The sequence below is a fragment of the Octopus bimaculoides genome, chromosome 7 (genome assembly GCF_046866305.1).
Source record: "Octopus bimaculoides isolate indiv1 chromosome 7, ASM4686630v1, whole genome shotgun sequence".
NCBI lineage: Eukaryota > Metazoa > Mollusca > Cephalopoda > Octopoda > Octopodidae > Octopus > Octopus bimaculoides.
In genome coordinates, this window is record NC_142934.1 from 55236668 (window position 1) to 55264167 (window position 27500).

Below are 27500 nucleotides of genomic sequence, written 5' to 3' on the forward strand. Positions count from 1 at the left end.
TATTTATTTCTTTAATACACAACGTTCTTATCAGTATATTTCAATAGGCGTTGGGTGGCAGAATTGATTACTAAGCCATCACAAAGAAAAAAAAAGGACCACTGTTCTTGCCGTTCACAACAGTTTCAAATCCTATCAAAACAATCTTTGTTTTACATAAAACACCATGCACGTCTATAGAGATATTAATATTTCTAAGTCTCTCTAAAGGAGACTACGGCAGCGGTACTGGATATTAATAATTATCGTCAAGCCAACATGGCAGTCCCAAATATAGGACGAATGCTGCCGTGGATTAGCTCCAAGAGGCCATCGCCTCTAGCTAGCTACCATACACGTCAAATGCAGGAAAACGTGTTACTATTCTTACAGTAGAGTATGGGTGAAAATATAACAGAGGACAGAAGTAATTTTTCTCCTAAACAAGATTCGAGCTTTGCTGTGTTTCAAAATTGGCAAATACTCTTAAAACATTAACCAATTAAAAGATTATTAATCATTCAGATTGTTTTGTTTTTTGTGGTGAGGTGCATTTTTTTACACATTGGTTTATTCCTTTTCACTGTTCATACTATCAACCAAATCCTTCGATATGTATATTTGCTTCCATCTTGTTAGTAGCACTCTCTCTCTCTCTCTCTCTCTCTCTCTCTCTCTCTCTCTCTCTCTCTCTCTCTCTCTCTCTCTCTCTCACTCTCACTCACACACACACACACACACACACACCTTCCTCTTTCAATCACATTTTTTTCCTCTCCCTTTCCCTCGCCCACTCTCTTTCACGAACCTTTTTTGTTGTTTTTTTGTTTCTTTGTTTTTCTTTTTTCTTTTTTCGTTTTTTTCAAGTTTTGTCTTGTGTCAAGATGAAATATAGCGGAAGTGAAGCGGTGTGGGCTGATGTGTTGGTCGGTGTGGCGGAAGGGTATGTTTAGTAGGTAGGGTTGAGGAAGGAGAAGTGAGATAATAAAAAAAAGAGAGATAAAACAAGATAAAGTTTAGTTACGTAAAGGATGGTCTGTATGCCTGATTGTCTAACTGGCTGGCTGGCCTGCTGGAGAATCAGACAGATGGAATAATACACGGATATATAAGGAGACAAAATTCATAAATAACATATTGCAAACACACACACGCTCACTAACTCACCAATACATACACACACACACACGCTCACAAATACAAGGAAGCATATATGTATATATATATATATATATATATATATATATATATACACACACAGATGCCTGTATGTATGTTTGTATGTATGTATGTATGTATGTATGTATGTATCTAGAGAGAGAAAGAGAGACATCGAACTTTATTCATGATAACACCTACAATGTATTATGTGCGAGTATGTGGTTATGTGGGTGTTTGCATGGATCTTAGTATGGATATGTGCATATGTGGGAGTATATATGAGTGTATGCATATATGTGAGTGCGCGTGCGTATCCGAATGTGTGTGTGTCTCTGTGTGTGTGTGTGTGTGTGTGTGTGTGTGTGTGTGTGTATGTGTGTTTAGCCATTGTATTTCTGTTTTCTATTGTTTTGTTATGTATGAGTAAACATGACTTCATCATTCTGTCTGCAATAATTATATTTTCCTGCTCAAAAACAAAAAAAAATAATAAATAAATATTGCGGATTAGCAACATTCAAAGTTTTGTCTGTATGCGTACTTATAAATATATGTGCGAGCATGTGAGCAACTATGTATATGTTTATCTATCCATCTATAGATGGAGTGATATGCATACATGAGTGTATGTGAGTGTGTGTGTGCATGTGCGTGTGTGTATGTGTGTGTGTGTGTGTGTGCATGTACGTATGTATATCTATATCTATCAATCTATAGATAGATAGATAGATAGATAGATATGTATATATGTGTGTGCGTGAGTGTGTGTGTATATATATGCATGTACATCTATAGCTCTGTGTGTGTGTGTGTGTGTGTGTGTGTGTGTGTGTGTGTGTGTGTGTGTGTGTGTGTGTGTGTGTGTGTGTGTGTGTGTTTTCCTGGTTTCAAGCTTCTTTTTTCCTTATATATATATCACTATTTCCTACAGATATTTCATACGTTCTTAATTAAGTGTCGGTCTGTCTACTTTAATGTGCGCGCACGTGCGTGGGGGGTGGGGAGACAGAAAGAGAGACAGACAGACTGATAGACAGAAAGATAAACAGACGGAGACAATGAGAGACAAAAAAAGAGTTTACTTGCAAATGTATAAATAACCAAATCTATGTGTGTAGATACACAGATGAACTATTTCTGTTTCTGTATCTTCCCACAAATGATTGTGGTTGTTATAGTCATTACAGAACTGGCAATGTGTGATGAGTTGGCAGAGATAGTAGAGAATCATGTCAATTGCTTTGCAATATTTCATTGCTTTCCTTTTCGTTTTGAGTTCAAAACCAGTCGCCTTTCCTTTTCATTCTTCTTAGATCGGGTTCCTGTGACAAGCTATGAACTGTGAACGGTTTTTCTTTGCATTTCGGCAATCTTCCAGTTTGTTAACTATGCCTGTACTGTGATAATTTAACTTGTCGTTTACTCGTAATATGGCGGCGAGCTGTCAGAATCGTTAGCATGACGGACAAAATGCTTTTTTCCGGCTCTTTACGTTTCGGATTCAAATGCCGATGAGGTCGACTTTACCTAGCATCCTTTCGGGATCGATAAAGTTATTATCGATTCGACACTAAGGATCGATGTAACCGACTAGCCAACTCCTCAAATTTTCAGGCCTTGAGCCTTATGTAGAAAGGAATATTTACTCGTGATATTTGCACTATTTTTATGAGGTTCAGGGCTGGTTATTTGAATTAGTCTTTTCTATATTGTTGGTTATAATATATTAATGCTCTCTGCACTCTCATATAACTGTGGTTGTGCCAGATAGATTTGAAACATTTTCCACCCAATTTATGAATAACAAATTGAATAAAAGATGTTAGTCTATGAATTTCGACATAACTGTGTCGGCTGTTAAATAAAGAAATAATAAATGTGTCTGCTGTTACAATTAAAAGTTACCTCCACAAACAATTACCACTATTTCATATCACTACAATCAAAATTACGGCCACTATTTGATCCCTCCATATCTCATAACTCAGGTATTAAAATTATTCTCTTACCTCGACTACTGCTGTTATCTTTATATCAAATACCTCCACGTTACAATTACCTCCATATCGCATATTTTTATTACATTTACCACATGTACCTACATATCACACGCCTCCACTATCCCAGGTACTTTCATACCCCACGCCTCCCTAATTACAGGTACCTTCATGCCACATACCTCTACTACACATTCACCACTATCTCACACCTCCGTTATAATTACTACCTCTAATACGTACCTCCTCCACCATAATTACCTCCATATTTCATATGGTACCACTAACTCGTATCCCAACTACCAGTTAGCTCCGTGTCACATACCCCTCCTATCACAATTATCACCGATATAACGCACCTGGATTATTTATCTCAGTTACTTCCGTATTATATCACCCAACTAGCACAGTTACCACTGCTATCACAGTCACCTCCAAACTCCATAAATATCAGAATTACCCTTAACGTATCATAATCACGTCCTCTATTACAGTTACCTCTATTTCATTAGCCAAGAATGGATGTATCTATATTTTATTGTAGGGTGAATGTTGTATCTCAGCTTTATTATTATAATATTAGTTTCTTTGTCAAAGCTCTTTCATCACACATTTCGTGGTCTCTTCAGCGATTCTTTATCCTGCGTGTTTCCTCTTGTTCTGCTTCTTCCACTTTGTCTCAGAACAAGAGGAGACACGTGGGATGTGTGAGGAGAGAGTTGTGCCATTTGTGTCTTTCTCATGGGGAGCTTAGTTCTTGATCTGCTATACATTAACTTACAATAAAATAGAGTAACTTATAATAGGTCCTCGAACTCCTAGAAATAGTAACTAAATTTCCCTCAAATTACTTTCTCCCAACTAAAACGTGTAAAAAGAAAGGACATATTGTGTAAAGTAGTCTTAGATAAAATGTAATTGCAGCAACAACAAAAAAAGGAGATAGTCACGGTTGAAATGATTCTGATCAAAGTTGTATTTGATACTGAATGACACGGAGAGAAAGAAAAATGTATATTGAACATGAATTCTGTGTTTTATAGAGAACACAAAACAAATTGTAAACGCAGTCACCATTTCAGTTTAGTTAACTTCGCTTTGTATTTAGCGTCCTTTGCTGTTTGTTTGTTTGTTAACCAGTCTGGTCACAATATAACATGTGTTTTAACAATATTATTATATTTTTTCCCTCTCTCTCTTTCTCTTGTTTAGATTAAAGACAATCATTAATTTGTCTTCCGCTATTCTTGATGTTTCTTTGAAAACTTTCCTCAGTTGCATTACACACCTGTTAGCGACTTTAGTTTAGAAACAAATCTTTGAAGAATAATTAGACTTTCTGCTTTTGCTTCTGCCGCCCAATATCAAAAACAAAAATCTATAAACAAGGAATAAATTCTGACTTTTTTTTTTAAGCGAATTGTCTGTAATGATAACGAATCAAAGACACATTTTTCTCTGTAATTGAGAGTTGCGTGTTTCCTGTCATGAAAAGACTCAATCAACAGAAGCCAATTTAGCTGTCACTTGATGGCCACTTGATGGCTTTAAACACTACCGAATAAACTAAAAGCAAAACAATTGATTACTGATTAAACTGCACTCCAACCAATTGGCTGAAAAACAATCATGATTAAGCTCACACCCAGTTGACTGAGATGATATGTCATTGATGTTGATTAAGCTGCACTCAAATCAACTGGCTTCAATGCATTACTGATAAATTTTTACTCATATCAATTAAATTAGAGACATCGCTGATTAAGGTGCACTCATTTTTCTTTATTTTCTTTTTCTTTTTCTTTTGAACCACTTAACTAAAACATTAATATTTTAGTTACTAAAACAACATTAATGTTTTAGTTACACTCAATCCAATTGGCAGACTTACATTACTGATTAAGCTGCACTCGAACAAGTTGAATGGGATACATTAATACTTAAACTGTATGTACCCCAACTAGTTGACAAACATACATTAATAAATAAGCTCTTAAAACTATTTAGCTGAGGTACATTTCTGATTAAATTGCACTCGAGTCAATTGGTTATAATTCACCAACGAAAGCACTTCTGTTTGAGCCACACTCAAGTTAGTTAAGTGTAGTTAGCTAGGATTTAACAGCTAAAAACACAGTCAATGAAATAATAATCAACTCACTAGAAGTTATTAACAAGGCAAGCTGTATATTCAAACTTTGACTAAAATTCATTTCTTCAAGATTTACTACCTACAACAAATTCGTTATAGATTTTACAAATATATTTACTTGTGCATTTTATATCGTCTTTGATTAACTATAGCGCCGTTACTTACAAGTTTCCAGCAAGACAATCAATTGTTCACTGCAGTCCAGACGGTGAAGCAGTGTCTGGAATCTAATACCCTAATTTGCTTCAGATCCGATAGCTAACACACTATTGATTTAGTTCCACTGAAATCAATTAGCTGGTATCCACTGGCTAAATACTGATTAAGCAATATTTAAGTCTATCGGTTGAAATTAGATGACTGAAATATTACTAAACTCGGCATAAAGCAATTAGCTAAGATTTAATAGTTAATATACTGCAGATTAAGCAGCTATCAAATTAACTGGAAGTTATTGACAAAGCAAGCTATATTCGAGACCATAACCAATACTCTATGGCTTCAAGATAATACAATGAAAAAGGAAAAAATTACAATGACTGACTGTGGATACGTAGCATAGATATTATTGTTTATTCTCTGCTTGAATTAGAATCAGACGTCTTAGTACGAGTCATTTAGATATTTATTAGATAAGTGAAATTTTATAACTTAAATTACACCTTCATTGTCATAATAAATTCTTTAAATAAGCGAAAAGTTGATAACTACCATTAATGATCTGAGGCAGAGGAGGATTTGGTTTTTTTTTCTTTCTTTCTACTGGATTGTGTTCATACGCCACGACTGATCTATAAACGTTTAAACTGAACATTAACCATATTTATCATAAGCAACTGCTCTGAGCTCGATTCAATGACAGCATGTAGAAGCTATGGGCAGTCTTCAGTCTGGTAGTGAGAAACTCCAGAAAGAACTGAACAGCAGAAGTTCTTCAAAGTAAAGGCCCCCCCTCCCCACCTTTATACAAGAGTTTCAACCCTTAACTCCTGACCCTCTCAAGACCCAGACTGCATCTAGGTCATGACTCTTGGATACTCCTTTAACCTGCAACTTCCTCAGTGGTCAAGGTATTCCGGAGCCAAAGTATTTTAGGTGTCTGAGACACCTGTTAAACGTAAAGGAAGCTATTACGTCCCAACTTCACTTTCATTTTTCTTCGACAAGATCCACTTGGAAACATTTGCAGCTATGGGCTTAAGGCAATGCTACCATTATATTAAGAACAAAAAAAAATAGAATATAAAAAAATAAAGAATGGGATGCTTCAACCGATTTTATCGATTTTGAAACAATTAAATTACACTGCTGTGTACATCCCAATGATAATTCCAATACACAATTATACAATCGTTTTTTTTTTGTTTTTTTGTTTTTTTTTTTCTGAACTTCATATGCCGCTTATTTCTGTGAACGAGAGACAAGTACTCTTCTGGACAGGACCCTAGTCTGCTGCAGATAGCCATGAGGATTTAAATCGATGCTAGGTTTCACCGTACAATTCACCAAATTCTATAGCATTGGCACTCTTTAAGGGGGCGGAGAGATATTTTACTCTGTAGTACCTTTGTAAACCCCGGAGACGTCCGCAGGTGAGAGCTAAATGCGTTGGCAGTATCTGAACCCTGTACACCTAACGGAAAGTATACCACTGACCTCTCACTCGGATATCCTGTGCTTTATCCTTTCATTAATCTACATGCAAGTGGAGGCGCAATGACCCAGTGGTTAGGGCAGCGGACTCGCGGTCATAGGATCGCGGTTTCGATTCCCAGACCGAGCGTTGTGAGTGTTTATTGAGCGAAAACACCTAAAGCTGGTGGCGAACCCTGCTGTACTCTTTCACCACAACTTTCTCTCACTCTTCCTGTTTCTGTTCTGCCTGTAATTCAAAGGGTCAGCCTTGTCACACTGTATCACGCTGAATATACCCGAGAACTACATTAAGGGTACACGTGTCTGTGGAGTGTTCAGCCACTTGCACGTTAATTTTACGAGCAGGCTGTTCCGTTGATCGGATCAACTGGAACCCTCGACGTCGTAAGCGACGGAGTGCCAACAATAACAATCTACATGCGTCATTAGCGCATAGCTGTTTATTCGTTTGTTTGATTTTTTTTATTTTTGTTTTTGTTTTTGTTCGCAGCATAATACTTCACAACAAATTTTTAAAAAAAGTATTGAATTCTAATTAAAATAAATAATAAATAAATTTTATTTATATTTTCTAACCAATAAATATAATTTAAACTCCCATATTAGTACTTAAATTATTATCAAGATTTTATATTCAGAACTTCATTTTGCATTTTTCGCATATATATATATATATATATATATATATATATACAGACATATATATATACATACAGACATATACATATATATATATATATATTTATTAATTACGTAGGGCAGTGCTTGGAAAGGACAATCTATGTTTCACAAATCAGTTCTTCCTGTATCAAATTTCATATGTGAGGCGTTTGCTACTTTGTGCAATAATCACAAAGCCTGCCATCAGCCAACAACACCGCCATCGTCAGAACTCTCCCGCCTCTGTTGCGGACATTATCTGTAGTTAAGAGCATCTCTTTAGTAGATATGTGACTGCTTCTAGGGTTGTATACACATCAGATTTGGTTTAGACACCAACAACAATCAACAGATGACTACCGACACGATAATACATACATACATACATACATACATACATACACACCTGCTTACATACACATGATTAGATACACATATGCATACGCACACATACTTAAATTGTAATACAAACAAGACACGCATACACTCAGCTACGCGTACTGTACAGTCACACACACACTTTTGCGAGGCTGTGGATTCCATATGTTTTTGCAGGTGAAAGAGGGGGCGTGAAGAAAGAAAGAAAGAAAGAAAGAAAGATGCAATAAAGTGTTCCACGCTAAATAAGATTATAAAATCCGATTTTGAAATATGTAAACCAAAATGCCGAGATGAACTACATAAACGAACGCCCAGTAAGCTGCTAGTTAGGGAAAGTTAACGGTGATTTGTATAATCAACAATTTCCTTTCAGACTTTCTGCTTTAGTTCTGCTTCTGTCTTTTTTGTTTTTTCTTTTGTTGTTGTTGTTGTTTTTTATTTGTTTGTTCTCGTATTCTTTTCCTTTGCTCTTCTATGTATTTCTTATCGCCATTACTTTGCTATTCAAGAAATAAGTGACGTCAACGATGACGTCAATAGAGTTATATGAAAAGAGCGATAGAACCGACTGCCTGTCAGTCGAACAGACAGATATTGACAGTGAGAAGGTGGGAAAGAGTAAGAATGCGTCGTATAAATGAGAGAGGGAGAGGAGAGAGAGAGAGAGAGAAAGAGAGTAAATGCGGATTAAGTTGCAGAATGAAACAGATTGGCTGAGAGTGAGAGAGGGAGAGAGAGAGAGAGAGAAATGTATGTGCGTGTATACATGCATATGCATGTATATATATATATGTACATATATATATATATGTACATATACGTATATATATATATATATATATATATATATATATATATATACACACACACACACACACACACACAAACTTACACACACATGTGCATACACGTACATATTATATATTTGTAGAGAGTGGGGGGGAAGAAACAGAGTGAAAGGTATATACAGCAAGATAGTTTTACGGAGTGTGTGAAGCGGAGAAGCGAGAGAAGAGAGAAAAGAGAAAAGATGACATGAGTGTCTGAGAGAGATAGAGAGAAAGAAACGAGAGAGAGCGAAAAACGAGAGAGAGCGAAAAACGAGAGAGGAGGGGGTGAGAAAGAAAAGCAAGCGAGAATATCTGTTAAGAGACATTGACATAATATTATTTATTAACATATCTCAAATTTTGTTGGAGAGCCCTGGCCTATTTGTATCAAACCCCAGTTCTCTCAAAAATGAAGGAGCATTTACCTGGTCCCTCGATCTGCTAACGAAAGAGTCATATCTCCATCAAATCAAAACATTATTTCTTTGGAAAAAAAAAAAAAGACATATTGGATGATCGGTCTTAAACATACTTCAAAACAAGTGGCATGATCACGGCTGGAATGCCCTTCATCATAGGCCTGCTCAGTTTAGGCAACTTGAGACGAAACAAAGATACCAAACAAATGGTACTTTATTTTTCCGATCCCTAGGACACAGAATGTCGCCCTGACATTTTGTCTGTACGTCTCTGGCGATCAAAAATAATTGCTTCCAAAAGTCATGCGGTTTAGAATTTTAGACGGGAAGGGGATCACTCGTCCCCAAAGACCCCAATACTTCGTGGGTTACTTTATCGACCCGGGAAGAATAAAAGTCAAAGTTGCCCCTAATAAAATTTGAGCCCAGAAGGTAAAGAGTTGAAACAAATACCGCAATACATGCTCCCGACTCCATTAATGATATTGCCAACCCACAGCACTAACCACAATACCACAGATTTAGGGGTCTTATCTCAGTACCACTTTGATCTTTATTTTACACTCCCCAAAAGATTGAAAGGCGAAGTCAAATGGGGTGGGATTAAGATTCACAAACTAAATAATCCAATACACTTTGTTTCTCGTTTCTATCAGTTCCAGAAGAGTTGACGGGCTGAACTAAGGTGAAGAACGAATGCTCAAAGGTTCTCTAACTTCTGAATTTAAATCTCATCGAAGTCCTGATTTATTGATTATATTTTCCCGCTAAAATGAGAGGCAAAGCCGACCTTGACAGGATTTGAACTGGCATCAAAACGAAACAGAACAAAGCACTCCAATGCATCTTGTCCCTGGGGGCTGCATTTCTGCCAAATCCACCTCCCGTAAAATCAGCATAGCTATAATAATAATAATAATGCTTTCAAAATTGGCGAAGCATTATTAACAATAATAAAAAAAAGCTTTCGTTAGAGACTTGTATAGATTTGAGTATGTTTGTGCTTGTATACTGACACACAAGGACGCATATTTTGTTGGCGTAGGACAGGCCAAGAGGATGGCTGGAGAGAGAAGAGATAGAAGGAGGGAGAACGGGGGAGAGAGGGAGGGAGAGAGCAATATATTAAAATTGTATGAGGTAAGAATAATGCTAATATTTTCTTTAAATTTAATTCCTACGTATGCGAAAGGGGGAGAGAAAATGCACATATGGCAATGCCTACACACGCACGCACACACACTCACATACACACATACATACACACACATACATACACACACACACACACATATATATATGTATATATGAAGTATACAAGCATATATTTATCTAAGGTACATTATATATATATATATATATATATATATGTATGTATATATATATATATATTCACATACATGCATGCATACATACATACATACATACATACATACATACATACATACATAGGAGCATAAATGTATGCAAGCTATGTATATGTATTGAAATGATGCGACCAAATAATGAGTAGTTAGAATGAGAGGCAATCTTTCAACATTTTCAGCTGTCATCGTATATTCTTATTCCTCTCGCTCTCTGCTCTCTCTCTCTCTCTCTCTCTCTCTCTCTCTCTCTCTCTCTCTCTCCTCTCTCTCTCTCTCTCTCCCTCTCTCTCTCTCTCCTCTCTCTCCCTCTCTCTCCCTCTCTCTCTCTCTCTCTCTCTCTCTCTCTCTCTCTCTCTCTCTCTCTCTCTCTCTCTCTCTCTCTCTCTCGCCCACTCCGCTTTCTTCTTGCTTTTGTCTCTTTTTTTTTTTTTAGCACAGAACCAGAATTCCGAGTTGAATTATCAATGTTTTGCTTCCTCTGTTATAGTTTGTCAGAATTTGACAAACTGATTCCTATGTTTAGTATTAGTATAGCTTAGCGAGGAAAATATATGAATGCATAAATGTTCTAAAGGAAGAAATTAAAAGAAATCATCATCATCATCATCATCATCATCATCATCATTATTATCATTAATATTATTATTATTGAGTGAGAAAGCATTGCATGCCATCAAAGTAACACTGATGTACAAAATATACGAAACTCATTATACCGATCATGACTACTCGCCTGATAAGGGTATACCAGGCACGTATATCACAATCAATGAGCGTGACATGTTGATCTCATATCAAGATTAAACAGCGCATGACTTTGCAGGTGAGGCCCATTTAGAATTTTCTTCAGGTTGAGTAGCCCATCCAGTCTCAAAAGGTAACTGAATAAGATTTGTTTAAGGATGATGAACGAAACACCGATGTTTCCAAAGGTGAATTATTCAAACCCTAAAGAATTCCTCTTAGCACATGTCTATGACACTTCCCCACTTACTCCTGCTCATGATCAGAGATGCTCATATCGTCAGACACTAAGGGACAAGCACGACAGGTGAAAGTTAAACAACTGACAAGCAAATCTGTGGTATTGAGTAGAATATTTGTTGTCGCCCATCTTTTACACAAAGACACCGAGACAAAACATATACATGTTGACACTTCCAATCAGTTAAGATCAGAAGCCGTGAAAGCCACTGCCTGATATTGCATCAGGGCATTTATTATTATTATTATTGGTGTTGTTGTCGTTGTTGTTATTATTATCATTATTATTATTATTATTATTATTATTATATGTTTGGTTTTTGCTTTGTATTTGTACAAGTTGACTCCAAGTCTCACCCAAAGCCCTAAAGCGACATCAAACTGGATGTTCAAGTTGGTATTATGACTAGGGTGCCATATTTGGTTTTTCACAGTGTATTGTTCTATCATCATTATTATTATTATTATTATTATTATTATTATTATTATTGGCTAAGTCATTCAGATACCTCTGATCAGAACCCAATAATGTCTGAAAACCGATTAAGGCTGTTCGTTTTTAAGGAGCGAGCGGACAGAATCATTAGCGCACCAGACAAAATACACAGCGACATTTCGCCCCTATTTACGTTCTCAGTTCAAATACCGCCCAGGTTGACTTTACTTTCCATCTTTTTCAGGGTCGATAAGTACCAGTTCAGAGTTCCTCCATAAATTTTCAGGCCTTCAGCCTGTAGTAGAAATTATCATCATCATCATCATCATCATGCTCAAGCGATCGTGTTGATCCACTTCTGAAGCTACTTCTGTACTAAACCTCAAGCTGTTGCAGTTCATAAAACAATTTAATAAACCTGGCCATTGAATTCGTAGTCTGGATTCTGCTGATAGGTTGCGTGTTATGGCCGATGTGTATATGTCCGTTATATATTAAGTTTGTTACATGCATATTGTCCGCAACCAAGTAGACATTATGCTCACCAGACTACATGAGAACTAAGATGTTCAGTAATGTTCATTGCAATCATTCCAATCAAATAACTGATGCAGCATATAATCGTACATGAACCTTCACGGTGTGGCAAACACTTTTAAATCAAGAGTTAAAAGTATACGTGCACATACTTCTACATATATACATACATCTACATAGACAAACTCTTCTTGGTAAGGAAAGATAGACAGAGAGAGAGAGAGAGAGAGAGAGAGAGAGAGAGAGAGAGAAAGGAGGGAAGAAATGAAAGAGAAAGAAAGGGAGTAAAAAAGAAAAGGAGAAAGTGGGGGTTGAAAGAGAGAGGATTCTGTGATGAAAGCGAAGATTGAAATACATGGGATGGGGCGCAGCGTTAGATAGATGACAGCAAACAAACAGTGAGCTCACATATAACCAGCATGGTGAGAGGAGGTAAGAGAGAAAGAATGGACAAAGAGGGAAGGAGAGAGGAAATATGGCAAAAGAAGAGACAAAATGCTAGGAACATAACCATATCTGTTGAGGTAAAAGCATGTATATATTTGGAATTCGACTCTTGTAGCATTCATTGCCTGCTTGATCTTAGCAGTTTCAAGAACGTTATGTACGTATATATGTACATGTCAATTTGTATATCATGTATGCATGTACACTACAAAATGTGCTGGTAGGCTACTAAGAGGTGAGTGGAATGGTAGTGGGGTAAAAAGAAGAGATTTTTTTCAAGTTGGGGGTGGGATAATTAAACAACGGGTGAGGGTGAGAGTGAAATACTAGGAAAGTGTGATGAGGGCAGATGTTCAGGGTCAAGATAAAAATACACGCGTATAGGTATATACAGTGACAGGTAGTAAGACACGAAGTAGAAAAGAACCTCATTTTCGTGGAAATGCATACATGTATATATGTATTTATATGGACGCATATAAATTTCTATCAAAGCCTATTTCTGTACTTATATCTATAAACATACACACACGCTCGCACACATACACAAATTATATGCATGTATATATGTGCATATACATGTATCTATATGCACATATATATTCATATATTCAGGCATATATTTAACAAATGCATATGTATAAGCATAATACATGGGTATATACGCATATACGTAAATTCATATATAAAAACACACATATACATATGTGTATGTACAAATATGTGTCTCTGTTGTATGTACAAATATATAACAAATGTGTGTGTGTATACATGTGTGAGCGTGTGCGTGCGTGCGTCGACAGCACTGCGTGCGGATTTGGGCTAGTGAGATCACACACACACACACACACACACACACACACACACACACACACACACACTCACACGCATAAATGTACTTTACCCTGCAGACACATAGCTACTCACTGCGCCAGTTCTAACTATCTCACCTGAAGGTATTTGATTTCAACCGAATAAGCAGCCAGGTGAACAAAACGTATCTCAAACGCATACACGTATCTATTTCATGGTACTTCGGTAATTAGAAAGAGAGACCTATTTCTGAAACATAGTTTGCAGGTGCGTGTACCCCCTTTTAAGCCCTTCTAAGTATGAATAAGGGGTGCTTGGTTTATGTTTGCTGCCATTGCTATTACTTTTGTTACTAATGTTTTATGTAGGTATTACTGATTGCTGCTAATCATAATGGTGATGATGAAGTTGTCGTTATTTATGTATGTAGTTTGCTCACGATTCCTCTAGAAATAGTTGATTCCTTTCCAAGATTTCTAGATCACGTCAGATCACCTTACACACGTCAACTCCCCTCTCTTCCACTCTGCTGACAACTACATATATATGTGTGTGTGAGTGTGTGTGTAATTTATAATATACACACGATATATATATATATATATATATATATATATAGGCGGGTGTATAATTTATTTTATTATACACATACACACAAACACACACACATATATCTGCTTATATATTTATGTATGAAGGTGTGTGTGTGTATGTGTATTAGTTTCTGTTTGTTATATAGATATAAAATACATATGTTTGTATGTGTATAGATGTTTGTCTGCATTTATAGGCATTTGTTATATAAATGATTGACCGCTAGCTCCAAAAGTCTCTCTCTCTCTCTCTCTCTCTCTCTCTCTCTCTCTCTCTCTCTCTCTCTCTCTCTCTCTCTCTCTCTCTCTCTCTCTCTCTCTGCTTATTTCCTCATGTTCCTTTCTGTTGAAGAGCGTAGGCTCGAAACGTTAAAGACTCTCTCATCTTTCCGAGCGTTAAACTAATACACGTGTTTGTTGTTTATACACCTGTCTTCGTCTTTTGTTTTTCTATAAATTTCAACTATATATGTGTGTGTGTATTCGTGTTAAGGCGCAATGGCCTAGTGGTTAAGGTAGCGAACTCGCGGTCATAGGATCCCAGACCGGGCGTTGTGAGTGTTTATTGAACGAAAACACTTAAAGCTCCACGAGGCTCCGGCAGGGGGTGGTGGAGAAACCTGCTGCACTCTTTCACCGCAACTTTCTCTCACTCTTTCTTCCTGTTTCTGCTGTACCTGTGCTTCAAAGGACCAGCCTTGTCACACTGTATCACGCTGAATCTTCCCGAGAACTACGTTATGGGTACACGTATCTGTGGAGTGCTCAGCAACTTTCACGTTAAGGACGGAGTGCTGTAGTAATATATATATATATATATATATACACTTTTATCCTTTTACTTGTTTCAATCATTTGACTGCAGTCATGCTGGAGCACCGCAATAAAGGGATTTTTAGTCGAAGAAATCGACCTATTGACTTATTCTTTGTAAGCCTAATACTTATTCCATCGGCCATTTTTGCTAAGTTACGGGAACGTAAGCACACCGCCACCGGTTGTCAAGTGGTGGGGAGGGGAACAAATACAGGCAAAGACATACACTTAAATAAATACATATACAACAGAATTCTTTCAGTTTCAATCCACCAAACCCACCCACAAGGCTTTGGTTGACCCGAGGCTATAGTAGAAGACATTTACCCAAAGTGTCCCGCAGTGGGACTGAACCCGGAACTATGTGGTTTGGAAGCAACCTTCTTACCACACAGCCACAGCTTGCGCCTATATGTGTGTGTGCGTCTAAATATATACAAACTGATCGTCCTTGGGTCAAGTAACCGGAAGAGGAGTCTAGGTATATTTTTCTGTTATATTTGTGCATTTGAAGAAGACATTCTCTGTTTAAACATTTACCATACATTACAGGGTTGGTTTTAACTTTCAGTCTTCCAGATTATGAAAACGTTGACAGAGTCCCTAGCATAAATTTAATTCAGTTCTATAAACGCTTTCCAATTAATTTTATAAGTTGGTTTGGCGCAGGATTTAACTTGGGTTAGCAACTGATATCTTATTACTCAGTGGCTTGGAAGAGCAGAGAAGGCTGGACCAATAATGCAATGTACAAACAACCGAGGTATCGATTATTCATTTCCTGTCATCGATGTTTTGTGTGTGTGTGTGTGTGTGTGTGTGCGTGTGCGTGTGCGTGTGTGTGCGTGTGCGTGTGCGTGTGTGTGTGTGTGTGTGTGTGTGTGTCAATGACCGAGACATTTAGCTCTCAAAGGTTATGTCGATCAAAATTTATGCAGGTTGCTGGTGTTGTTTGGCTCCAGATCTATGGTCAAAAAATATTCCAGCTGTGATCATCTTTTTTTTTTCTTTGTTATCTGTTGATATATTTACAGTTGCTTTAAGCCAGATTGTAACCCAGGATTACGTTGTAAAATGTTCCTCATTTTCTTAAGGTAGTAAGACGTGCTTTGAGATTTGTCTCAAGTCACATCATGTTAGGGAGATTTGTCTCCTATTTCTCGCAGATCTCATAGTGACATAGAGGTTTCTTTCTTAGCTGAGAAAAGTACCACCTTATTGTATCTTTGAGCTCACAAAAGTAATGCCTCAGAGCTTAATGTTGGAAGCAGCACTATCAGTGCTGTGGAATTAGTAAGTTATCTTGTACTGCAGAATCTTATTCCGTATGTAAAGCTGTAATAGGCTAAGATACAATTCAGAGATTCTTCTTTTGTTGGTTTTGTACCATGCGAGACGAAAGTAAGTGCTGGTCCTATATATATTTTATTATTCGGAAAAGGACAATCTTATAACGATTAGCGTGTATTTATCTTGTTTATCCCATCACATATTAAATAGTGTGATGGAAATAGGTCGCAAGGAATTAGAGGTATGAAAATGTCCATGAGGCTGAGTTGGAAAGAGGTGATTAAAGGTTATTAGGCCCTCCTCCCTTGGGGTTGGAAGATAAAGGAATAACGTGCCCTGCATGTTTCCTTCAATTCAATTCCGGAATAGTAACATTTGGTACATACAACGTTAGACGGACTTGATGTTTATTGTTCAGTTGTTGAATTCCTAAAATTTTGCAAATGAACAAAACTATATAGTTACATCAGTATATTAAACATTGAGGTTTCTGTCATTGACGTAGCGTTGGTTTTGTCTACCATCTGCAGTAGTTTAACTCAAATTGTCTGCTCTCGTCCTTATACGTAACAAATCTTCGACAAGAGGAAACACACGTATATAAAATGGCCGCCCTGTGTAGACTGCACATATGCTGCTCATCGAATGTCTTGCCACAAGGTTTTGCACATACATTTACTGCGTTGATTTTCTAGAATTCTTTTAACACGAGAGTATTCTCCGACACATAATAGTTAAGTTTGGAAGTATACTTTTTTCTGCTGTGGGTAATATCAGGAAATGACATGATACAATAACTATAATCTAACTTTTATCAAATATTTTTATGCTTATACAAAATGACGAATGGAATGCTAATTTCCAGATTTCACTTTTATATATTAGCAATAACTATGTAGCTTTATCAATATAATAGCAATCTCCTGCATGGAATGTCTATTTTTCAGAAAGTTATCATTGTCTGCCACCAAACCTCATGCGTTATTGTGTTAACACCTCTTATGCTAACTCTCTCTGTAGTACTCTTCTACTCTTTATACGATGTAATGTGTGACCGGAGAATTTAAACAACTAACCGACCAACATTTATGTCGGCTACGGCAAAGACACCCATCGGTCATGAAGGACCATGGGATGGCACCTAGAAAGTTTCCCTCCGAGACACAAGTCTGCGCAAAGTTGATTATGGAAATATGACATAATACGCCCAAGTTTACCCTTTCCCTGCCACCGATGTAGCAAAGGCCGATACAACATGGCATCGGTGATATTGCAATTCATTTCTACAGCTGAGTGAACTGGAGCAACGTGAAATAAACACAGCTCGGTCAAGAATCAAACTCACTTCCGCATGATTGTGAACCCGACGCTCTAACCCTGAGTCATGCTCTTTCACTATACCGGCTATCATTATATAAAGATAACATCCACTTATTGTGTTTTTGACTCGTTAGATGACTTGAATTTCAATTTGGCAAGAGCCAGATATAGTAAGGAAGGATCTATCACATTTAGTGTAGAATGGAACGTTAGTGTAGAATGGAATGTTAGTGTAGAATGGAATGTTAAATTTAGGGGTTAAGTTAAACATAGTATATTAATTAATGATATATTTAAGTGATAGTTTTGAATTCTCTTTGGTTAATAAGAGAACGCTAAGTATATTGTCGCTAAAACTGATGGTGTTGCTGTAACAGATTGTATTGTGAAACATCTTATCAAGCATAATTCTGTAAATTGAGAACATTGATTAAATATTTGTGAGAATGTAGTTAATCATAGTTTAACCCAAATAAGGACATTATAAGCCATTTACTCGGTCACATATATCTCTCGGGTTCAATAGTAACTTTGCAAACGACTAGAAACACTAGTATATACTATTTATTCGATAAAATAATGCGAGCAGCGATTCAACTCAAGCCTTGGCCTCACGCCTATTTAAAGAATCAACAGTTGGCCTTTTGCCTGCTCAAAAGAGGTTTTCTGAATTTCTTGGAAATAAAAGTTTGAACTATGTCACATAATAAATATTTATATTTCTTTTATTATCAGTAAAATATCACCTAAAACATGATCTTCACATTTATTTGTGTCATATTATTGGCAATGAGTAATGTTAAATCCCTTTAGACTCGCCTTTAGAATGTACAGAGGCTTCGTATCATAAATAGCTGTTGTCTATATTAGATTTTTTGTAATTTCCTTCGAATATCCTGAGATTAAAGACAGGGTGAATAAGAATTGTTAACTGCTTCAAGCAGCCGTCAGATGGAGTGGTTTTAAAATGAAAAAAACATATATATGCTTAAATTGGTAGCCAAGTTTAAATAGCTGATTGGTGAAACATGAAGACAAAAGAAAATGAAAGTGTACTGTGCAAAGGGGAAGGCGAACTTGGACCACAAAAGGGAATGAGAGAGAAAGAGAGACAGAGAAAGAGAAAGGAAACGAGAGAGAAAACGAAAGAGAGAGAAAGAGAAAGCGAGATAGAGAGACAGGCAGACAGGAAAATAGAGGAAGACAGATGAAGACGAAGAAACATTAACAAAGATTATAAAGAGAGAAGTAAAAGGATGGTTGTCCGATATATATGTTTATATATGTATATATATATATATATATATATATATATATATATATATCAATAGAGAGAGAGAGAGAGAGATGGTTAGAGAGAGAGAGATGGTTAGAGAGAGAGAGATGGTTAGAGAGAGAGAGTGAGTGAGTGAGAGAGAAAGAAAGAAAGAAAGAAAGAAAGTCTTTATTCCAAATAAGTGTAAATTCAGGAGAAAATTAAAAGAAAGTAAATGAAAAATCAAAGAAACTAAAACAAGACACTTTTTCACACACACACACACACACAGACACACACACACACACACACACACACATATATATATATGCACACATCTTTGCACATAGGTTGGTGGGTTATAGATGAAATGACAAACGGCTGTATATGTGTGTGTGTGTTTGTGATTGTGTGAGTGTGCATGTGTGTGAGTTTGTGTACGCACACATTTCTACCGACATATGCACACATTCCAGCAAATAGCCACACATACATACATACAATTAGACAAATACATGCTGCAACTGATACAGAATAACCTCGATATTGACAATGGTGGTGGTAGTGGTGGTAGTGGTGGTGGAAGCTAGGAGATTTACGGTTCTGGTGATAGCGATGTTGGCGTTGGTGGTGATGATAACAGGGATTCTGATTCCAGTGGTATCAAAAATGATGATGGCAGTGGCAGTATTGGTGTCGATGCTGGCGCTGATGGTAATGGTAGTTGTGGTGCTGGTGGTTGTAGGGGGTGATATTCCAAGTGGGGTAAGAAAGCAGGAGGATAGCGGATGATTATCATTAAGGTGTTGATATTTTATTTATTCTATATGTACGTATGGTAGTTATGAGTCATGCCTTACGAACGGGGTGGTATGTATTATCGGTGAGATAACTAATTTCTTGTTGCTCTTATTGTCGTTCTTGTTGTCTAGCCCCAAATCATTCCAGAACTAACAGACCTCTGATTAGAAACATTCCAAACGTGACTATCTTCTTTTCTTTTTTCTACATCAGGTCACGTGCTAGATTATCAAATGTGACATTACTGATTTTAAGAGGAAGAAGCGTAATTTAAAAGTTTTAGTTGCTATTTTTTGCACCCCAAGTGAACCCGCAAGCACATCGTAGTTCATTTGTAATTTTTGTTTTTTAACCATCCAGCCAAGATGCAGTATTCCCATGATCAAAATCTTGTCACACTACATTAAAACATTTTCTTTTTCATTAATTTTTAAGTAATCAAAACTCCAGGAATGCTCATTAAACTTATGATTTTTTTTCTCCTTCCCACAACAGATATCATTCTAATTAATTAAAATTCCTTAACATACATGGACGGAAACGTGACTGTGTAGTAAGAGGTTTGCTTCCCAGTCACATGATTCCGGTTTCAGTCCTACTGCAGAGAACCTTGGTCACCGCGGTGACCAAAGCTTTGTGAATTGATCTAGTAGTCAGAAACGGAAAAAAGTACATTGTGTATATGTATACACACACACACACACACACACACACACACACACACACACACACACACACACACACACACACACACGCACAAACAAAATGTGTATGCGTGTATTTGTTTCTCCCCACCACAGCTTGACAACCGTAGTTAGTTTGTTTACGTCCCAGTAATCTAGCGGTTCAGCAAAAAGAGACCGATAAAATTAGTACCAGACTTAAGATAAAAGATAAGTACCGTGATCAATTTGTTTGGCTAAAACCTTTAAGGTCGCGACCCTGCGTGGCCGCAGTCCAATGACCCACAACAAATAAAAGATAACAGATGCTGTACTGAGAATGGTAACATCGATATTACCACTTACTATTTTAGATTACGTTTGGCGAAACGGAATGTTATGGCAACAGTAATGTTATGTGGTGCATTGAGCAGGGTAGGAGTAAAAACGGGTTCAGAAACTAGATAATGTCAGACATTCTTCTGTCTCGTTTTCTTTTTTATTTTCTTTTCTTTTATTTTTTTAGCTTCCAGTTCAACTTTCAGAGAAACAAGGTTGTTCCCAAAGCAACAAGAACTTAGTTGCAAAAGAAGATATCTATCTAGCGACTGATCATAAACAGACGCTTCTTCTGTGTTTCGGGGGATAGATGTTTTTTGTTTGCTTGTTTTTTCTATGAATAATTTTTTTTCTTTATTAAAGTCCCCTTCCCAGTTACTAAGTGTTCCATATATATATATATATATATATATATATATATATATATATATATATATATATATATATATCGAAATAAGACAATTTTTTACATGAAATAAATTCGAATACAAAAATATTTTTCTGTTCTATAACACAAAATAGATAAGTATACGAAGTTTGAAAGTCTTTCCGTACCAAAAACACTACGTAAAACATAAATGAAAACTGGCGCCCCCGTTTTAAAATAGATCCTATATTCCTTGTATGTCTCCATTGTCATGTTTTTGTTCCCAACATTGACCCTCCATAAATCCTAAATTTTATTTTAGAATTTATGGGAGCAACTGTCTTTGAAGACTCACATTGTCGTTGAATGCTCGAAATGAGTAGTAGATAGACAGCCGACAGCTAATGAAGGGTCCTTTCTCTGTGTTTACTTGTCTTGTTCTCCATTTTTTCTCGTTTGTGTATTTGTTGTTTACGTATTTCATGTTGTTTGAACCATAGGTGATGTCCTGTACCCATATATGCATATACATACATACATATATATATATATATATATATATATATATATATATATATATATATATATATGTATATATATATATATACATGCATAAGTATATATATATATAATCGAGTTAGAAAACAGAGGTCTACATTTGAGTTTGTTTGCTTATGTACATATGCATATTTGTGCGTACGTACAAGCATGTTTTTAAATTTTGGGACACATTTAAAACTGCGGCTGGTAATCACTTTCAATTAAATAGACTGAAGCAACATGAAATAAAAACCCTTGTTCGGGGACACAACGTGCAATTCAGTTTTGTATTCAACTGCCTGATCTGTGTGTGTGTGTGTGTGTGTGTGTGTGTGTGTGTGTGTGTGTGTGTGTGTATGTGTCAAGCTCATTCTACTTGAGAATTACTTTAAGGAAACGTGTGTCTATGGACTGCTCACCCATTTATACGTTAATTCAGGAACAGGTAATTTTGTCGATCAAACAACTAAATCTTCATTGTCGAATGTCGGTGATCCACCATATCACCGAACTGTAACTGGATTGTTTCACATTCTTCATTGAGTACTTTACTAACATTTGGATTACGATCAAGTGTTCATTCCTACTACTATTATAACTGACGTTTTCCTAAATTTTAATTCTTAACATTAAATTCTGAAGGTCAAGCACTTGGGCTTTAAAGACAGTTTGGCAGATCTTCAAAATTCTGTTCAAATTTGTGGCATCACCACTAACACTCTCTTCCTGATTTGCCTTTGCCTGTTTGTGAAGGTTTGGTGTGTTTGTATAATTTATGTATACTTCTTCACCAGAAACATCAATCTATATAAACAAGCTAATGAAACATTCTAACCAATAAGTCAACGTTCTTAAGTTTAAACAGTAACAATATCACTCAAAGCTTCAAGTTTGCATCTCAATTTCACATTTGCTACAACACTGAATATATTTAAAAGGTCATTGTGTTAACCGAAGCTACAATTGAATTGCCTGCTAAATCATTTAACATTAAAATTTTGCCTAATTTTATACCCAATAAGTTTATTAGTAAACAGTAGTTCTTTCCGATTAGTTACTTTTCCAAATCTTACTATTTGTGCAGCAAACATCAAAAGCGTACAATTATCAGCCTAAGGTGTTGCTGCTTGAAAATTAAACTCGCTAGTCTTATTGTACACCTTACAAACTCTATCATTTACAAATTTGAACCGAAACGCTTCACATAAGTAATATTATTAGCATCCTTACCAATCCTACTAGCTTCAAAACGCCTGAGAAAATTTCAAATTATAAATATTCAAGGAAGCTATAATTTGGAACGGAAATACCAACTAATTATCTACAACAGCTAAGGATCTGTCTAATTTTCTTTGCTATAAACCTATAAGAAAATTCACTTCAGATGAGGTGAAGTATATGTTGGTTAACAAATAACAACGAATATCCACCATAGGAATGCCTCTGACTTGCCTGAATACTTTACTCGCTAAGGAAACGTATGCATTATTTTAAAACAAGCTTAACTTAACTCATTAAACATGAAGTCCTCTATATGTTTAATTGAAACACATTCACTAACTCTATTAATTTAAATATTCCCATCTTAATTTTAAATCTAAATTAATATATAGGGATCTTTGTGATTTGACGGGCAACACTTGTTTTCTTAACGAAACACTTTCAAACTTGGGACACTGGTAGAATGTGTCATGCAAAACAACTTTTTCTCTTAGCCTTCTTAACAAAAAATTGTACATCGCAAGTTATTTCATGTTAAAGTTGTCGTATTTCTGTAATTTCAACCAATCACTGACGTCTATTCAGCTGAATACAGTCAGTGCCTGCCGGTCATAAAAGTTATTCCCTGTGACATATTTCATCCGGTTTAATCGTGATTTATACGCATATATTGTTTATATAATAAATTACGCTGTGCGTATCTGTGTGTGTATATTTTCCCCATAACCTCACTCATAACCCTAACCCTAACCCTAAAACCCGAACCCTAACCCTAAACTGGAGTTTGATTTGAAGAAGATTTGGCTGCTATTTCTAGGAAATGAAGCACTTGGTGGAGGTGCATTAATAATTCTGGTAGCTCAATAACAAGTGCAGGCAATATTCAAGTATTTTGATGGCTTTTTCCCCTTTGTTTACGAACAGTCTAGTTAATCGGAAATGTCAGAACTAACGGGGATTAATACCATATACACCGTTACAGCACTTACTGTTTTCAACTGAATAGACGTCAGTGATTAGTTGAAATTATCGAAATAAGACAATTTTTACCGTGAAATAACTTCGAATACAAAATTTATTATCTGTTCTATACCACAAAATATACAAGTATACGAAGTTTGAAAGTGTTTCGGTACCAAAAACACTACATAAAAAAATGTTGCCCGTCAAATCACAAAGGTCCATATATAGTGTACAAAAATCAAAGACATTGTCCAAATGTCCTTCTTGTCTCCCCAAATCCCATACTAGAGCCGATGTTTCATAATAAACTAACACACAGTACTTTAGTGAATAGCTTTAAAATATCTACCACAAATTGCGCTAAACACTTCTTTAATTAAAATCGCTATCTGTCTATTTTTATCTTTCTTTGCAAATGCATATAGCGTATAAGCACGTATTAATGTAAAAATATATATTCATGTGTTATATGCATGCATTTATAAGACAGACAGGCAGACAGACAGAGATAGATAGATAGATAGAATATTATGCATAGGTAAATAAAGAAAAATTTAATATAGCTAAACGACAGCTTTTTAACGCCTACACTATAGAATGTAAGCAAAGGAAAATACAATCTGTTCGCTTCGCGAAGAGAATAACAGGATGTGTTTACATATGTTTACACTTTCCACTCACAAACATCTGTTTATTCTTCACACACGAAGAATACATTTTATATATATATATATATATATATATATATATATATATATACACTATATATATATATATATCATCATCATCATCGTTTAACGTCCGCTTTCCATGCTAGCATGGGTTGGACGATTTGACTGAGGACTAGTGAAACCGGATGGCAACACCAGGCTCCAATTTGATTTGGCAGAGTTTCTGACGCCAATCACTCAGAGAGTGTAGTGGGTGCTTTTACGTGTCACCCGCACAAGAGCCAGTCCAGGAGCACTGGCAACGATCTCGCTCGAAAATCCTACGAAGGCCAGTCAGGTGGTACTGGCAATGGCCACGCGTCAAATTGGTGTATTTTATGTGCCACCTGCACAAGAGCCAGTCCAGAGGCACTGGCAACGATCTCGCTCGAAAATATACACACACTCACACTATATATACATATATATATATATATACATATATATAATATAATATAGGATAAATTCTTTATAAGAATTTATCAAGTAGTCAGCGTGAAAAAAACCTCATAATGAGAAAATAACGAAAAATTTCGTAATGAAAAAAATTCATCGTTTCTTCATAGAGATATTTAATTATATATAAAGGGCATTAACTGTGTATTAATGCCTCACGCGTGAGGCATTAATACACAGTTAATGCCCTTTATATATAATTAAATATATATATATATATATAATTATATATAAAGGGCATTAACTGTGTATTAATGCCTCACGCGTGAGGCATTAATACACAGTTAATGCCCTTTATATATAATTAAATATATATATATATATATATATATATATATATATATATATGGGAGAATATACAAAAAATAACAACAGACGAGGACAGGTGGTGTAAATAACAAAAGTATATATTAGTATGACGCTCGGGAATACGGAAAGTCTTTGACGTTTCGAGCTACGCTCTTCAACAGAAAGAATACGGAGACAAGGAGAAAAACACGGAGAAAAAAAATTGAATAGTGTTCAGTCAACGGTCAATCATATATATATATATATATATATATATATATATATATATATATATATATATATACTATAAATGACAAAAGGACTGGAAATTATGCAACCAACCTCATTAGCTAATGGCTGTTTCTGCTATACTGTGTTATACATTCCGAGGAAGCTATAAGGTGATGGACCAAGCACTCAGCTTTGAGTGTACTGCGCCTTAGAGCAGAAACAGCTGTACGTTAATGAAGTTCAAGCGAAATTTCCTGTCCCTTTGTCATTTGTTCAATTTCATATTACGCTCAATTATACCCAGCCAACGCCATGTTATTAGTATCGTTATGCCTAAGCGAATCATTAATGTTGTGTGGGTGTGTGTGTGTGTGTGTGTGTGTGTGTGTGTGTGTGTGTGTGTGTGTGTGTGTGTGTGTGTGTGTGCGTGCGTGCGTGCGTGTGTTGCAATGTTGTTAGTTCGATGCCAATAATTTCATGTAAATAATATTCGCAGTTATTGAATCATAGTTTGAATAATATTGGCAGGTCAGTCATTCTTGTCTGCTTGAATGAAAACGAAAGACCAAAAGAGATTTCGCATGCTTGCCTTTCTCCAGTTAATTAAGCCTTTTGTCTTTCTCCCATCTGTTACTCTACTAAATCTCGCTTACATTCAACAGTAGCAGTAGTACAAACAGTAGTGACATTATAGCACAAACATATCACTCGATTTGCTAACAGTAACAACCAATTCATCCTTAAATCACATCCCACCGCCTCAGAAAAAATAAACAAATGAGTTGAAGGTGATTTGGCTTTATTCCTAGCAGGTCGAGTTACCTAGTTGAGGCCCGACCATGGCCACTTATTGGTTGGTCTTATTAACGGTGTAAATTAATGATGACAATGTTGCGTTTTGTTTGATTCTTGCTTGCTTTTTGTTTCTTTTTATAGCCAACAACTGCGATGCCATCTTAACTTGCTAGCGGCCTATTATCCATTTCATGTATACTGTACTATATTATATATTTTTCAGCTTGCGAATGCTTTCTGTATATGTCTACAGAGATAAAAACCCATTAATAAAATTAGATGGCCCAATATGCATTTAAAACATATTCGTGAAAGCTAGCTCGATTCATAAATCACAGACGTGATTTAGCCAAAACAATATGTACGGGTAGATATAAACCTCTTGTTTGATGAAATCCTATACCAGGAGTGAAACTAGTTTGGCTGATTTCGTTTTACTGTGCATGAAGACAATGTGTATACTGACAAGGTGTGTACCTCTGTCCATACATAAAGTGTTGCCTATAAATATATTTATAGGTCTACAAATATATTCTTTAATACAGGGGTATACAACAGGCTGCCTGTTGACTCTCCTAAACTATGTGGCCTGACAACTGATGGGGTACCCTCAATGACAGGTAGAATTATTGGCAGGTATAACCAAGAAATATTTGAATACCATCTGTTCGCAAGAGGTTGTGGTGAATCACAGCATTATACACCAGAAAAAGCTTGTGCAGAAAAATACTCGGCTTTACTGATGTTATGAAAAATGTTGTTCAATGTGTAAATTACATTCGTTCTTGAGGACTAAATCATCGGCAATTTAAGGCCTTCTTAGAAGAACTTTACTCGGATTATCCTGATATTGTGTAATTCTCTGCAGTGCGTTGGCTCAGTAGAGCTGCTACTTTGAAAAGATTTTGGAGTCTAAGAAAGAAAATTGGATCATTCATGATAAATAAGCAACAAAATGTTCCTTATTTAAATGATGATGACTAGTTAAATGACGTTGCTCTCCTAACTGACATAACACAATATCTTTCAGATTT

At 36.1% G+C, this 27500-nt stretch overlaps 1 protein-coding gene across 50 annotated transcripts in view; it reads right to left on the reverse strand.

The window, feature by feature from the left end:
- LOC106869507 (uncharacterized) overlaps positions 1–27500 on the reverse strand; it is a 91473-nt gene that overhangs the window by 52671 nt on the left and 11302 nt on the right. For 10 of the 50 annotated variants that reach the window (XM_052969691.2, XM_052969684.2, XM_052969686.2 and 7 more), the window contains exon 2: positions 1004–1051. The exons of 32 other annotated variants lie outside the window; for them this stretch is intronic. The gene's annotated coding sequence lies outside the window, so the exon portion shown is untranslated. Of the gene's footprint in view, positions 1–787; positions 1052–27500 lie in introns of all 50 variants that reach the window. 8 more of the 50 variants (XM_089355323.1, XM_089355321.1, XM_089355317.1 and 5 more) reach the window with 1 other exon arrangement.